The following is a 14849-nucleotide window of genomic DNA, read 5'->3' as shown; positions in this document are numbered from 1 at the left end:
TGGTGTGTCGGTGTGTGAGGTGTGTCGGTGTGGGTGTGTCGGTGTGTGTGGTGTGTCGGTGTGTGGTGTGGTGTGTCGGTGTTTGAGGTGTGAGGGTGTGTGGGTGTGTGGTGTGTCGGTGTGTGAGGTGTCGGTGTGTGAGGTGTCGGTGTGTGAGGTGTGAGGTGTGTCGGTGTGTGAGGTGTGTCGGTGTGTGAGGTGTGTGGTGTGTCGGTGTGTGGTGTGCTGCTGCAGGGTCTAAAGGCGAAGCAGGGCAGGTGACACTAACCCCATCAGCACCAGGGCTTTCAGCCTGGCCTCCTCTGTCTGGGGGGTGAAGGTTCATCTCATCCCCGTCAAAGTCAGCGTTATGCGGTGTGCACACACTCGTTAAACCGAACGTTCTGTGAGGCTTCACTTTGGCCTTTAGGACAGACAAAGATGAATACAATAATGATATCTGCCTGATACATCCAAAACAGTAACAGCTACACGACAAGGCAAGCTCACAGCTACACGACAAGGCAGCTCTAAAACAGTAGCAGCTACATGACAAGGCAGCTCTAAACAGTAACAGCTACACAACAAGGCAGCTCTAAAACAGTAACAGCTACACGACAAGGCAGCTCTAAAACAGTAGCAGCTACATGACAAGGCAGCTCTAAAACAGTAACAGCTACACGACAAGGCAGCTCTAAAACAGTAACAGCTACACGACAAGGCAGCTCTAAAACAGTAACAGCTACACGACAAGGCAGCTCTAAAACAGTAACAGCTACACACAAGGCAGCTCTAAAACAGTAACAGCTACACGACAAGGCAGCTCTAAAAACAGTAACAGCTACACGACAAGGCAGTTTCTAAAACAGTAACAGCTACACGACAAGGCAACTCTAAAACAGTAACAGCTACACGACAAGGCAGCTCTAAAACAGTAACAGCTACACGACAAGGCAGTTCTAAAAACAGTAACAGCTACACGACAAGGCAGCTCTAAAACAGTAACAGCTACACGACAAGGCAGCTCTAAAACAGTAACAGCTACACGACAAAGGCAGCTCTAAAACAGTAACAGCTACGACAAGGCAGCTCTAAAACAGTAGCAGCTACACAACAAGGCAGCTCTAAAACAGTAACAGCTACATGACAAGGCAGCTCTAAAACAGTAGCAGCTACACAACAAGGCAGCTCTAAAACAGTAACAGCTACACGACAAGGCAGCTCACAGCTACATGACAAGGCAGCTCTAAAACAGTAACAGCTACACGACAAGGCAGCTCTAAAACAGTAACAGCTACACGACAAGGCAGCTCACAGCTACACGACAAGGCAGCTCTAAAACAAACAGTAACAGCTACACACGACAAGGCAGCTCTAAAACAGTAACAGCTACACGACAAGAGCAGCTCTAAAACAGTAACAGCTACACGATTGCTCTAAAACAGTAACAGCTACATGACAAGGCAGCTCTAAAACAAACAGCTACACAACAAGGCAGCTCTAAAACAGTAACAGCTACACGACAAGGCAGCTCACAGCTACATGACAAAGGCAGCTCTAAAACAGTAACAGCTACATGACAAGGCAGCTCTAAAACAGTAACAGCTACACGACAAGGCAGCTCACAGCTACACGACAAGGCAGCTCTAAAACAGTAACAGCTACACGACAAGGCAGCTCTAAAACAGTAACAGCTACACGACAAGGCAGCTCTAAAACAGTAACAGCTACACGACAGCTCTAAAACAGTAACAGCTTCATGACAAGGCAGCTCTAAAACAGTAACTACACAACAAGGCAGCTCTAAAACAGTAACAGCTACACAAGGCAGCTCTAAAACAGTAACAGCTACACGACAAAGGCAGCTCTAAAACAGTAACAGCTACATGACAAGGCAGCTCTAAAACAGTAACAGCTACACAACAAGGCAGCTCTAAAACAGTAACAGCTACACGACAAAGGCAGCTCTAAAACAGTAACAGCTACTACACAACAAGGCAGCTCTAAAACAGTAACAGCTACACGACAAAGCAGCTCTAAAACAGTAACAACTACACGACAAGGCAGCTCTAAAAACAGTAACAGCTACATGACAAGGCAGCTCTAAAACAGTAACAGCTACTGCGACAAGGCAGCTCTAAAACAGTAACAGCTACACGACAAGGCAGCTCTAAAACAGTAACAGCTACACGACAAGGCAGTTCTAAAACAGTAACAGCTACATGACAAGGCAGCTCTAAAACAGTAACAGCTACACGACAAGGCAGCTCTAAAACAGTAACAACTACACGACAAGGCAGCTCTAAAACAGTAACAGCTACACGACAAGGCAGTTCTAAAACAGTAACAGCTACACGACAAGGCAGCAGCTCTAAAACAGTAACAGCTACACGACAAGGCAGCTCACAGCTACACGACAAGGCAGCTCACAGCTACACGACAAGGCAGCTCACAGCTACACGACAAGGCAGCTCACAGCTACACGACAAGGCAGCTCACAGCTACACGACAAGGCAGCTCACAGCTACACGACAAGGCAGCTCTAAAACAGTAACAACTACACGACAAGGCAGCTCACAGCTACCACGACAAGGCAGCTCACAGCTACCACGACAAGGCAGCTCTAAAACAGTAACAACTACGCGACAAGGCAGCTCACAGCTACGCGACAAGGCAGCTCACAGCTGCGATGACAAGGCAGCTCTAAAACAGTAACAACTACGCGACAAGGCAGCTCACAGCCATGATGCGCGACAAGGCAGCTCACAGCTACGCGACAAGGCAGCTCTAAAACAGTAACAACTACGCGACAAGGCAGCTCACAGCTACGCGACAAGGCAGCTCACAGCTACACGACAAGGCAGCTCTAAAACAGACATCCCCAAGATACATCACACAAAATCTCCAACTTCTAACAGTGAGGTTCTCTTCCTGCCTACACGTTGACATGGAGTCAGCACGATGATTAACCTAACAGTTTCAGACAGAGCCCGTGAAGGACGGGTGTGTGATGTGGAGAAGAGAGAGAGAGCACTCACAATATGAGCCATGATGCTGAGTTTGTGTAGAGAGGCTGTCGGTTGAAGGGGACGATGTCTCCATCGATCATGTGTCTCTCCACCACGTCTCCAAACTTCAGCTCCTGGGCCATCTTCTCTCGGTTCCCGTACTTCAGAAACCTGAAGACAGACAGACACACACACAGGAATACTCTTGGAATACTCTTGGAACATACACCTAAACATGTGGTTTCATACAAAGTTTCAGTTTAGTGGTCGGCCCGTAACCACAGTTTCAGTTTAGTGGTAGGCCCGTAACCACAGTTTCAGTTTAGTGGTAGGCCCGTAACCACAGTTTCAGTTTAGTGGTAGGCCCGTAACCACAGTTTCAGTTTAGTGGTAGGCCCGTAACCACAGTTTCAGTTTAGTGGTAGGCCCGTAACCACAGTTTCAGTTTAGTGGTCGGCCCGTAACCACAGTTTCAGTTTAGTGGTAGGCCCGTAACCACAGTTTCAGTTTAGTGGTAGGCCCGTAACCACAGTTTCAGTTTAGTGGTAGGCCCGTAACCACAGTTTCAGTTTAGTGGTAGGCCCGTAACCACTGTTTCAGTTTAGTGGTAGGCACGTAACCACAGTTTCAGTTTAGTGGTAGGCCCGTAACCAGTTTCAGTTTAGTGGTAGGCCCGTAACCACTGTTTCAGTTTAGTGGTAGGCCTATAAGCACAGTTTCAGTTTAGTGGTAGGCCTATAAGCACAGTTTCAGTTTAGTGGTAGGCCTATAAGCACAGTTTCAGTTTAGTGGTAGGCCTGTAACCAAAGTTTAGGATGGCCCGGTTTCAGTTTAGTGAATTCCCCCGTAACCAACAGTTTACCCCGTAAATGATTGTGATAATGTGGTTGTTTTTTAGCTAACCACAGTTTCAGTTGACCACTGGGTAAGAGCAACCACAGTTTCTATTAAGAAGTTTAGTAGCCACAGTTTTTCCAGTTTGGGATAATGAGGCCCTTTAATCTACTTCCCCAGAGTCAGATGAACTGGTGTCCCAAAACATTTCAGACATTAAACTGGCACCAACAGTTTAGTTCATCTTTAGACCCGTGAGGAAGCAGATAACCACAGTTTCAGTTTAGCCTCAAGACAAAAAGTATCCCTTTAAAATGACTAAAATGTATAAACCACAGAGTTTAAAGATGGGGTAGCCTAGTGGTGGTAGAGTGTTTAGGGTAGGCCTATAAGCACAGTTTTCAGTTTAGTGGTAGCCTATGGTTTCAGAGTGGTGAGGGGCGGACAGGTAGCCTGGTAACCAAAGAGTGTAATGATGGCAGGTAGCCTAGTGTTTAGAGTGTAGGGACGGACAAGCCTAGTGGTTGGAGTGTAGGGGCGGCAGGTAGCCTAGTGGTTAGAGTGTAGGGACGGCAGGTAGCCTAGTGGTTAGAGTGTAGGGATAATGAGGCAGGTAGCCTAGTGGTTAGAGTGTAGGGGCGGCAGGTAGCCTAGTGGTTAGAGTGTTCAGTGGTGACTGAGGAGTGTAGGGCGGCAGACAAAAAGTATCCTAGTGGTTAGAGTGTAGGGAAATAGGTAGCCTAGTGGTTAGAATGTAGGGACGGCAGGTAGCCTAGTGGTTAGAGTGTAGGGACGGCAGGTAGCCTAGTGGTTAGAGTGTAGGGAGCGGCAGGGTAGCCTAGTGGTTGAGTGTAGGGGCGGCAGGGTAGCCTAGTGGTTAGAGTGTAGGGACGGCAGGTAGCCTAGTGGTTGGAGTGTAGGGGGCGGCAGGTAGCCTAGTGGTTAGAGTGTAGGGACGGCAGGGTAGCCTAGTGGTTAGAGTGTAGGGAGGTGTGGTTAGGTGTAGCCTAGTGGTTAGAGTGTAGGGACGGCAGGTAGCCTAGTGGTTGGAGTGTAGGGGCGGCAGGTAGCCTAGTGGTTAGAGTGTAGGGACGGCAGGTAGCCTAGTGGTTAGAGTGTAGAGGTGGCAGGGTAGCCTAGTGGTTAGAGTGTAGGGACGGCAGGGTAGCCTAGTGGTTAGAGTGTAGGGGCGGCAGGTAGCCGAGTGGTTAGAGCATTTGACTAGTAACCGGAAGGTTACAAGTTCAAACCCCCGAGCTGACAAGGTTTCAAATCTGTCGTCCTGCCCCTGAACAGGCAGTTAACCCACTGTTCCTAGACCAGTTAACCCACTGTTCCTAGACCAGTTAACCCACTGTTCCTAGACCAGTTAACCCACTGTTCCTAGGACGTCATTGAAAATAAGAATTTGTTCTTAACTGACTTGCCTAGTTAAATAAAAGGTAAAATTAAATATATGCTTCTAATAACTGAATGGGTAAAACCTCACCAACGTTTTGGAACGTAGTGGCTTCTTCAACATTTTACGGGTGTGGGTCGGCTCTTGCTTTTAAAACGGACTAAACATGTCCAATGGAACTGTCCTGACCTCTTCATCTGCGTGTGTCGTTGCTGGATGAAGTTGGCTCCAGGGTGGACCTCTGGACCGCTCCGCACCAGCTTCCTCAGCATCTCCAAGTTGGCCTTGTTCACCTTGGGGCACAACAAGTTAGGTCGCAGGTCGCAGGTCATACAACAGGGGACAGTGAAGACACTGTGCAGGTTACTTCTCAAATGGTAAAGACAGCTGGAAAAGGCACTCAACCTGCCTTGTGATCCATCCTGATTTGTGAAGCATCTATGTAGTGCTTATAAACAATTCATGTATTCTTATTAAGGAAGTCAACGATTAAAATAATTAAATAGAGGAAACGGAATTAGTTAAATCGTGATTCATTGCCATGGTAGAATTTGCTCCAATTTGGACTTCAACAAATTTTTAATTCAAAATCTAAATCAAATCAAATGTACTTGTCACATACACATGGTTAGCAGATGTTAATGTGAGTGTAGCGAAATGCTTGTGCTTCTAGTTCCCGACAATGCAGCAATAACCAACGAGTAATCTAGCTAACAATTCCACAAGTACTACCTTATAGACACAAGTGTAAAGGGATAAAGAATATGTACATAAAGATATGAATGAGAGCAGAACATTGAGTTACTATTAAACCCAGAATAGTCTGCATTAAAAATATTTTAAAGGCATTTTCACCATAAACAACACCAAGGTCTCTGTAACAGCTAACTATTCATGATCCCAGGAGGCCTAATCCTTCTTATCAATAATATTGAAGCTTAATTGATCCATGTTCTTGATCATGACCTAGTCACAAGTTGCTGCTACTAGAACTGGGATCATTCAGTCTTTTTGACCTGAGGACTACAACAGAAACAGTAGTCACATGTTGCTCCTACTAGAACTGGGATTCATTAAGTCTTTTTGACCTGAGGACTACAACAGAAACAGTAGTCACATGTTGCTGCTACTAGAACTGGGATCATTAAGTCTTTTTGACCTGAGGACTACAACAGAAATAGTAGACACATGTTGCTGCTACTAGAACTGGGATCATTAAGTCTTTTTGACCTGAGGACTACAACAGAACCAGTAGTCATGTTGCTGCTACTAGAACTGGGATTCATTAAGTCTTTTTGACCTGAGGACTACAACAGAAATAGTAGACACATGTTGCTCCTAGTCACATGTTGCTGCTACTAGAACTGGGATCATTAAGTCTTTTTGACCTGAGGACTACAACAGAAACAGTAGTCACATGTTGCTGCTACTAGAACTGGGATCATTAAGTCTTTTTGACCTGAGGACTACAACAGAACCAGTAGTCACATGTTGCTGCTACTAGAACTGGGATTCATTAAGTCTTTTTTTGACCTGAGGACTACAACAGAACCAGTAGTCACGTTGCTGCTACTAGAACTGGGATTCATTAAGTATTTTTGACCTGAGGACTACAACAGAACCAGTAGTCACATTGCTGCTACTAGAACTGGGATCATTAAGTCTTTTTGACCTGAGGACTACAACAGAAACAGTAGTCACATGTTGCTGCTACTAGAACTGGGATTCATTAAGTCTTTTTGACCTGAGGACTACAACAGAAATAGTAGACATATGTTGCTCCTAGTCACATGTTGCTGCTACTAGAACTGGGATTCATTAAGTCTTTTTGACCTGAGGACTACAACAGAAACAGTAGTCACATGTTGCTGCTACTAGAACTGGGATCATTAAGTCTTTTTGACCTGAGGACTACAACAGAACCAGTAGTCACATGTTGCTGCTACTAGAACTGGGATCATTAAGTCTTTTTGACCTGAGGACTACAACAGAAACAGTAGTCACATGTTGCTGCTACTAGAACTGGGATCATTAAGTCTTTTTGACCCGAGGACTACAACAGAACCAGTAGTCACGTTGCTGCTACTAGAACTGGGATCATTAAGTCTTTTTGACCCGAGGACTACAACAGAACCAGTAGTCACGTTGCTGCTACTAGAACTGGGATCATTAAGTATTTTTGACCTGAGGACTACAACAGAACCAGTAGTCAGTCACATGTTGCTGCTACTAGAACTGGGATCATTAAGTATTTTTGACCTGAGGACTACAACAGAAACAGTAGTCACATGTTGCTCCTAGTCACATGTTGCTGCTACTAGAACTGGGATTCATTAAGTCTTTTTGACCTGAGGACTACAACAGAAACAGTAGTCACATGTTGCTCCTAGTCACATGTTGCTGCTACTAGAACTGGGATTCATTAAGTCTTTTTGACCTGAGGACTACAACAGAAACAGCAGTCACATGGAATAGATGTCCTGTTCTGATTAAAATCATTGTGGGAAGTTAGTTTAATCAAGAGGCATTCCCAGCCATGGCGCTGTAAACAATATTATGTCTAGCTAGCTAGCTAACGTTAGCATAACTAGTTTGTTACTTCTGTACAAATGAATTATCTTTTGCTGTCATCTAAAGAAATGCCTGAGAATGTGTTTACGGTAGAAGTATCTGTACGATTTCCTTCAAAACTGTTTCTCAAAACTGTGCGCACAGCGCACCACAACAGAGACGGACAAGCGCTACTGAGACCGTGTGCTCACTGACAGTATACAGCATAGAGCGTGTTGTGTGTTGCGCTTATAAGGGTCCCCGCTGAAACACGTGCGCTTAAAAAAGGTTCCGCGCGGGGTAAAGAAATTGAGAAGCAATTAAAAGCGTCAAATAAATTGTCAGCATTAAAAAGTGTTAACTTGGACAGCCCTAATTATTATAAAGCCTTATTAAAAGTTGTAGTTAAAGTGTGGCCAATGAGAATCTTACCTTCTCTGGGTAGGTCAGGATTTTGGCTACGTGCACAGGGACAGCCACCTCATCAATCCGCAGGTTGGGGTCCGGAGAGATGACTGTTCTCCCAGAGAAATCCACTCTCTTCCCGAGAGGTTTCCACGGAATCTCCTGAGAGAGAGACACCGCGAACCATCAATAACCGAGTGTCTCCATAGACAGCAGTGGAGAATCATTATAGTTTGTGATTAAATGGCTCCACAATCAACTAGGATACTTTCTGTTTCTGACTCAGCTGTGTAAATAAACTACATTGTTTTATGACAAAAGGCATGACATTAACATGAATTCAGTGTCAACTATCAATAAATACGATGGAGAGAGTGACCACAGAACTAGAAATCAGAATAGACAATAGGTAGCTATTAAATAGTTAGAATTAAAAATCAACATTCATATGAGCGAGACCTTGTTTGCCTTGAGTCTCTGAACGAAGCCTCTGGTCCACTTCTTAGGGGGGCCATGTTGAGGGGGATGCCAGAGAGCTCACTGTTGATGTAGAGAGCACATTGCAGCTGGAGGAAGTCCCAGTCCTCCATGATCATCTGGGTCTTGGCCCCTGACATACGGTGCTGTGGGACGGCATGGGAGGCGGCAGAACAACTCATTCATCACTCAACATTCATGAGACAACAACAACACCAATAACAACAACAAACCACCTTATTTTCTAATGTGAATTGGAAATTATAACTTTTTTTGTTGTCTTGTGTTATTGCTTTCATAAAAAGGCACAGGAGGTTTTTCCTGAGCTGACCAACTAGTTAGTAATAGCCTACTGGGGCCCAGAGGTTTTCCTCAGCTGACCAACTAGTTAGTAATAGCCTACTGGGGCCCAGAGGTTTTCCTGGAGCTGACCAACTAGTTAGTAATAGCCTACTGGGGCCCAGAGGTTTTCCTGAGCTGACCAACTAGTTAGTAATAGCCTACTGGGGCCCAGAGGTTTTCCTCAGCTGACCAACTAGTTAGTAATAGCCTACTGGGGCCCAGAGGTTTTCCTGAGCTGACCAACTAGTTAGTAATAGCCTACTGGGGCCCAGAGGTTTTCCTCAGCTGACCAACTAGTTAGTAATAGCCTACTGGGGCCCGAGGTTTCCTCCTGACCAACTAGTTAGTAATAGCCTACTGGGGCCCAGAGGTTTTCCTGAGCTGACCAACTAGTTAGTAATAGCCTACTGGGGCCCAGAGGTTTTCTCAGCTAACCAACTAGTTAGTAAAGTACTGGGGCCCAGAGGTTTTCCTCAGCTAACCAACTAGTTAGTAATAGCCTACTGGGGCCCAGAGGTTTCCTCAGCTAACCAACTAGTTAGTAATAGCCTACTGGGGCCCAGAGGTTTTCCTGAGCTGACCAACTAGTTAGTAATAGCCTACTGGGACCCAGAGGTTTTCCTCAGCTGACCAACTAGTTAGTAATAGCCTACTGGGGCCCAGAGGTTTTCCCTCAGCTAACCAACTAGTTAGTAATAGCCTACTGGGGCCCAGAGGTTTTCCTCAGCTGACCAACTAGTTAGTAATAGCCTACTGGGGCCCAGAGGTTTTCCTCAGCTGACCAACTAGATGTAAATGTAATAGCCTACACTGGGGCCAAGAGGTTTTCCTCAGCTGACCAACTAGTTAGTAATAGCCTACTGGGACCCAGAGGTTTTCCTTAGCTGACCAACTAGTTAGTAATAGCCTACTGGGGCCCAGAGGTTTTCCTTAGCTGACCAACTAGTTAGTAATAGCCTACTGGGGCCCAGAGGTTTTCCTTAGCTGACCAACTAGTTAGTAATAGCCTACTGGGGCCCAGAGGTTTTCCTGAGCTGACCAACTAGTTAGTAATAGCCTACTGGGGCCCAGAGGTTTTCCTTAGCTGACCAACTAGTTAGTAATAGCCTACTGGGGCCCAGAGGTTTTCCTCAGCTAACCAACTAGTTAGTAATAGCCTACTGGGGCCCAGAGGTTTTCCTCAGCTGACCAACTAGATGTAAATGTAATAGCCTACTGGGGCCAAGAGGTTTTCCTCAGCTGACCAACTAGTTAGTAATAGCCTACTGGGGCCCAGAGGTTTTCCTCAGCTGACCAACTAGATGTAAATGTAATAGCCTACTGGGGCCAAGAGGTTTTCCTCAGCTGACCAACTAGTTAGCAATAGCCTACTGGGGCCCAGAGGTTTCCTCAGCTGACCAACTAGATGTAAATGTAATAGCCTACTGGGGCCAATAGGTTTTCCTCAGCTGACCAACTAGTTAGTAATAGCCTACTGGGGCCAAGAGGTTTTCCTCAGCTGACCAACTAGTTAGTAATAGCCTACTGGGGCCCAGAGGTTTTCCTCAGCTGACCAACTAGTTAGTAATAGCCTACTGGGGCCCAGAGGTTTTCCTCAGCTAACCAACTAGTTAGTAATAGCCTACTGGGGCCCAGAAGTTTTCCTTAGCTGACCAACTAGTTAGTAATAGCCTACTGGGGCCCAGAGGTTTTCCTCAGCTAACCAACTAGTTAGTAATAGCCTACTGGGGCCCAGAGGTTTTCCTTAGCTGACCAACTAGTTAGTAATAGCCTACTGGGGCCCAGAGGTTTTCCTCAGCTGACCAACTAGTTAGTAATAGCCTACTGGGGCCCAGAGGTTTTCCTCAGCTGACCAACTAGTTATTAATAGTCTACTGGGGCCCAGAGGTTTTCCTCAGCTGACCAACTAGTTAGTAATAGCCTACTGGGACCCAGAGGTTTTCCTCAGCTGACCAACTAGTTAGTAATAGCCTACTGGGACCCAGAGGTTTTCCTCAGCTGACCAACTAGTTAGTAATAGCCTACTGGGGCCCAGAGGTTTTCCTCAGCTGACCAACTAGTTAGTAATAGCCTACTGGGGCCCAGAGGTTTTCCTCAGCTGACCAACTAGTTAGTAATAGCCTACTGGGGCCCAGAGGTTTTCCTCAGCTGACCAACTAGTTAGTAATAGCCTACTGGGGCCCAGAGGTTTTCCTCAGCTGACCAACTAGTTAGTAATAGCCTACTGGGGCCCAGAGGTTTTCCTCAGCTGACCAACTAGATATAAATGTAATAGCCTACTGGGGCCAAGAGGTTTTCCTCAGCTGACCAACTAGTTAGCAATAGCCTACTGGGGCCCCAGATGTTTTCCTGGTCAGTTCATGGAAAAACTCCCGGGACGATTAATAAAACAATTAATCACAAATTCATTGACACTTCCTGCTACTCTCCCAATCCCATGACACCCACCTTCTCTATGACATCATACATTTAAAAAATATATATATATTTGATGTAAATGTAATGTACCCACCTTCTTGATGACGTCATTGAGGAAGATGATCTCTGTGAGCTTCATGGTGAGGTCATCCTCATTAGTACCCGACTTGAGGTCTGAGATGACAGAGGGGCGGATGCAGAGCGGAGGTACCAGCAGGCGGGTGAGGATGAGGTCTGCAGGCTTACCTGCCTCCGGGTTCATCAGGAGCAGGGGAATGTCCTCCGCTGGTATCCTCCTGAAGAGGTTCAGCACCACTAGAGGACTCAGGTTCTCCTGGAAACCACAGGACATGAAGGTCAATCAGCATTTACAACCATAAGGGACAGTTTCCCAGATTCAGACAGACACGTTTTGAAGAGGTTCAGCACCACTAGAGGACTCAGGTTCTCCTGGAAACCACAGGACATGAAGGTCAATCAGCATTTACAACCATAAGGGACAGTTTCCCAGATTCAGACAGACACATTTTGAAGAGGTTCAGCACCACTAGAGGACTCAGGTTCTCCTGGAAACCACAGGACATGAAGGTCAATCAGCATTTACAACCATAAGGGACAGTTTCCCAGATTCAGACAGACACATTTTGAAGAGGTTCAGCACCACTAGAGGACTCAGGTTCTCCTGGAAACCACAGGACATGAAGGTCAATCAGCATTTACAACCATAAGGGACAGTTTCCCAGATTCAGACAGACACATTTTGAAGAGGTTCAGCACCACTAGAGGACTCAGGTTCTCCTGGAAACCACAGGACATGAAGCTCAATCAGCATTTACAACCATAAGGGCCAGTTTCCCAGATTCAGACAGACATATTTTGAAGAGGTTCAGCACCACTAGAGGACTCAGGTTCTCCGTCGGGGTGAAAAACATGATCGGTCAGCATTTAAAACCAGTGTGACCCAGTTGGTAAGGAGTGTGTGACTCTAGTAATACCAGGTTCTGTTTGTTCAATTCCGACAAGCATCCCATATACTAATCCTGTATGAACTCTGTTACTGTAAGTCACTGCTAAGTGAAAAACATACAAAACAAACCATTAACCTCATATGACCTCTACAAAGTAGACATGTAAAGTGCTAAAAGTTGCCCTGGTTGCCTTCAACGTGACTCACCTGAGCCATGTTAAGCAAGCCCTAGTTGCCTTCAACGTGACTCACCTGAGCCCTGTTAAGCAAGCCCTAGTTGCCTTCAACGTGACTCACCTGAGCCCTGTTAAGCAAGCCCTCCACTTCTTTGTTGTGTTCTATTGCGATATCGAATGAGTTGAGAAAGTCTGATACTACAGTGTCCACCACTTTCTTGGTTGTCTTGTATTTCTCGTGGAGGATCTTCAGCAAGCCACACTTCTTCACTGGTCCTGTTAAATGGCAAGAACAAAGACATTATCAGTCACACCAACCACCACTTGGGCTTTGCTTTCAACTCAACTAAATCCAACTCAATTCAAATATAACTTAATATGTATTTTGGCCCAAATGTCAAAGTTGAACCGTAAACAGTCAAAGACTAAGCTATTGTTGATACCCTACCATTTAACGTGGAGCAATTGAGACACAATGTCCTTTTGCGGCATTTGTCGGATATCTTCTTCTTCATTCCTCGTTTCTGTAGGTACGCTAGTCCAGGCCTCTTCAACACATCCATGAACTGTAGTTTCTCCTCTTTGGTCAGCATGATGTGAGAACACGTCTTACAGATCATCTGGATGGAACAATTTGAACAACAATAACATGATGTCATAAAGGGCCAATTTGAACAACAATAACATGATGTCATAAAGGGCCAATTTGAACAACAATAACATGATGTCATAATGGAACAATTTGAACAACAATAACATGATGTCATAAAGGGCCAATTTGAACAACAATAACATGATGTCATAAAGGGCCAATTTGAACAACAATAACATGATGTCATAAAGGGCCAATTTGAACAACAATAACATGATGTCATAAAGGGCCAATTTGAACAACAATAACATGATGTCATAAAGGGCCAATTTGAACAACAATAACATGATGTCATAAAGGGCCAATTTGAACAACAATAACATGATGTCATAATGGAACAATTTGAACAACAATAACATGATGTCATAAAGGGCCAATTTGAACAACAATAACATGATGTCACAATGGAACAATTTGAACAACAATCACATGTCATAATGGGCCAATTTGAACAACAATCACATGATGTCATAATGGAACAATTTGAACAACAATTACATACGTTATTTCATTTCATCATTTCATTTAAGTCATTTAGTCGCTCTGGATAAGAGCGTCTGCTAAATGACTTAAATGTAAATGATTTAGCAGACGCTCTTATCCAGAGCGCTTACAAATTGGTGCATTCACCTTATGACATCCAGTGGAACAGCCACTTTACAATAGTGCATCTAAATCTTTTAAGGGGGGTGAGAAGGATTACTTTATCCTATCCTAGGTATTCCTTAAAGAGGTGGGGTTTCAGGTGTCTCCGGAAGGTGGTGATTGACTCCGTCCTGGCGTCGTGAGGGAGTTTGTTCCACCATTGGGGGCCAGAGCAGCGAACAGTTTTGACTGGGCTGAGCGGAACTGTACTTCCTCAGTGGTAGGGACGCGAGCAGGCCAGAGGTGGATAAACGCAGTGCCCTCATGTGGTTGTTCAAGCTGGCTTAGAACATCATGGTTGTTCAAGCTGGCCCGTTAGAACATCATGTGGTTGTTCAAGCTGGCCCATTAGAACATCATGTGGTTGTTCAAGCTGGCCCGTTAGAACATCATGTGATTGTTGTTCAAGCTGGCCCGTTAGAACATCATGTGGTTGTTCAAGCTGGCCCATTATAACATCATGTGATTAAAGAAATTGCAAGCTGGCCCGTTAGAACATCATGTGGTTGTTCAAGCTGGCCCGTTAAAACATCATGTGATTGTTGTTCAAGCTGGCCCATTATGTAACATCATGTGATTGGTTTTCAAGCTGGCCCATTATAACATCATGTGATTGGTTTCAATCTGGCCCATTATAACATCATGTGATTGGTTTCAAGCTGGCCCGCTAAAACATCATGTGGTTGTTCAAGCTGGCCCATTAGAACATCATGTGGTTGTTCAAGCTGGCCCATTAGAACATCATGTGATTGTTCAAGCTGGAACATCATACCATTAGAACATCATGTTGGTTGTTCAAGCTGGCCCGTTAGAACATCATGTGGTTGTTCAAGCTGGCCCGTTAGAACATCATGTGATTGTTGTTCAAGCTGGCCCCGTTAAACATCATGTGATAGTTGTTCAAGCTGGCCCGTTAAAACATCATGTGATTGTTGTTCAAGCTGGCCCGTTAGAACATCATGTGATTGTTGATCAAGCTGGGCCAGCTTAGAACATC

General features: G+C 45.2%; 1 pseudogene; it reads right to left on the bottom strand.

Moving 5' to 3' along the window:
- Positions 1–371: 371 nt before the first annotated feature.
- On the bottom strand, positions 372–13210 carry LOC127919165 (DNA-directed RNA polymerase III subunit RPC1-like; annotated as a pseudogene).
- Positions 13211–14849: the final 1639 nt, after the last annotated feature.

The sequence above is a fragment of the Oncorhynchus keta genome, unplaced genomic scaffold (assembly GCF_023373465.1).
Source record: "Oncorhynchus keta strain PuntledgeMale-10-30-2019 unplaced genomic scaffold, Oket_V2 Un_contig_1592_pilon_pilon, whole genome shotgun sequence".
Classification (NCBI taxonomy): Eukaryota; Metazoa; Chordata; class Actinopteri; order Salmoniformes; family Salmonidae; genus Oncorhynchus; species Oncorhynchus keta.
This window is presented reverse-complemented; position numbering and strand designations above follow the sequence as displayed.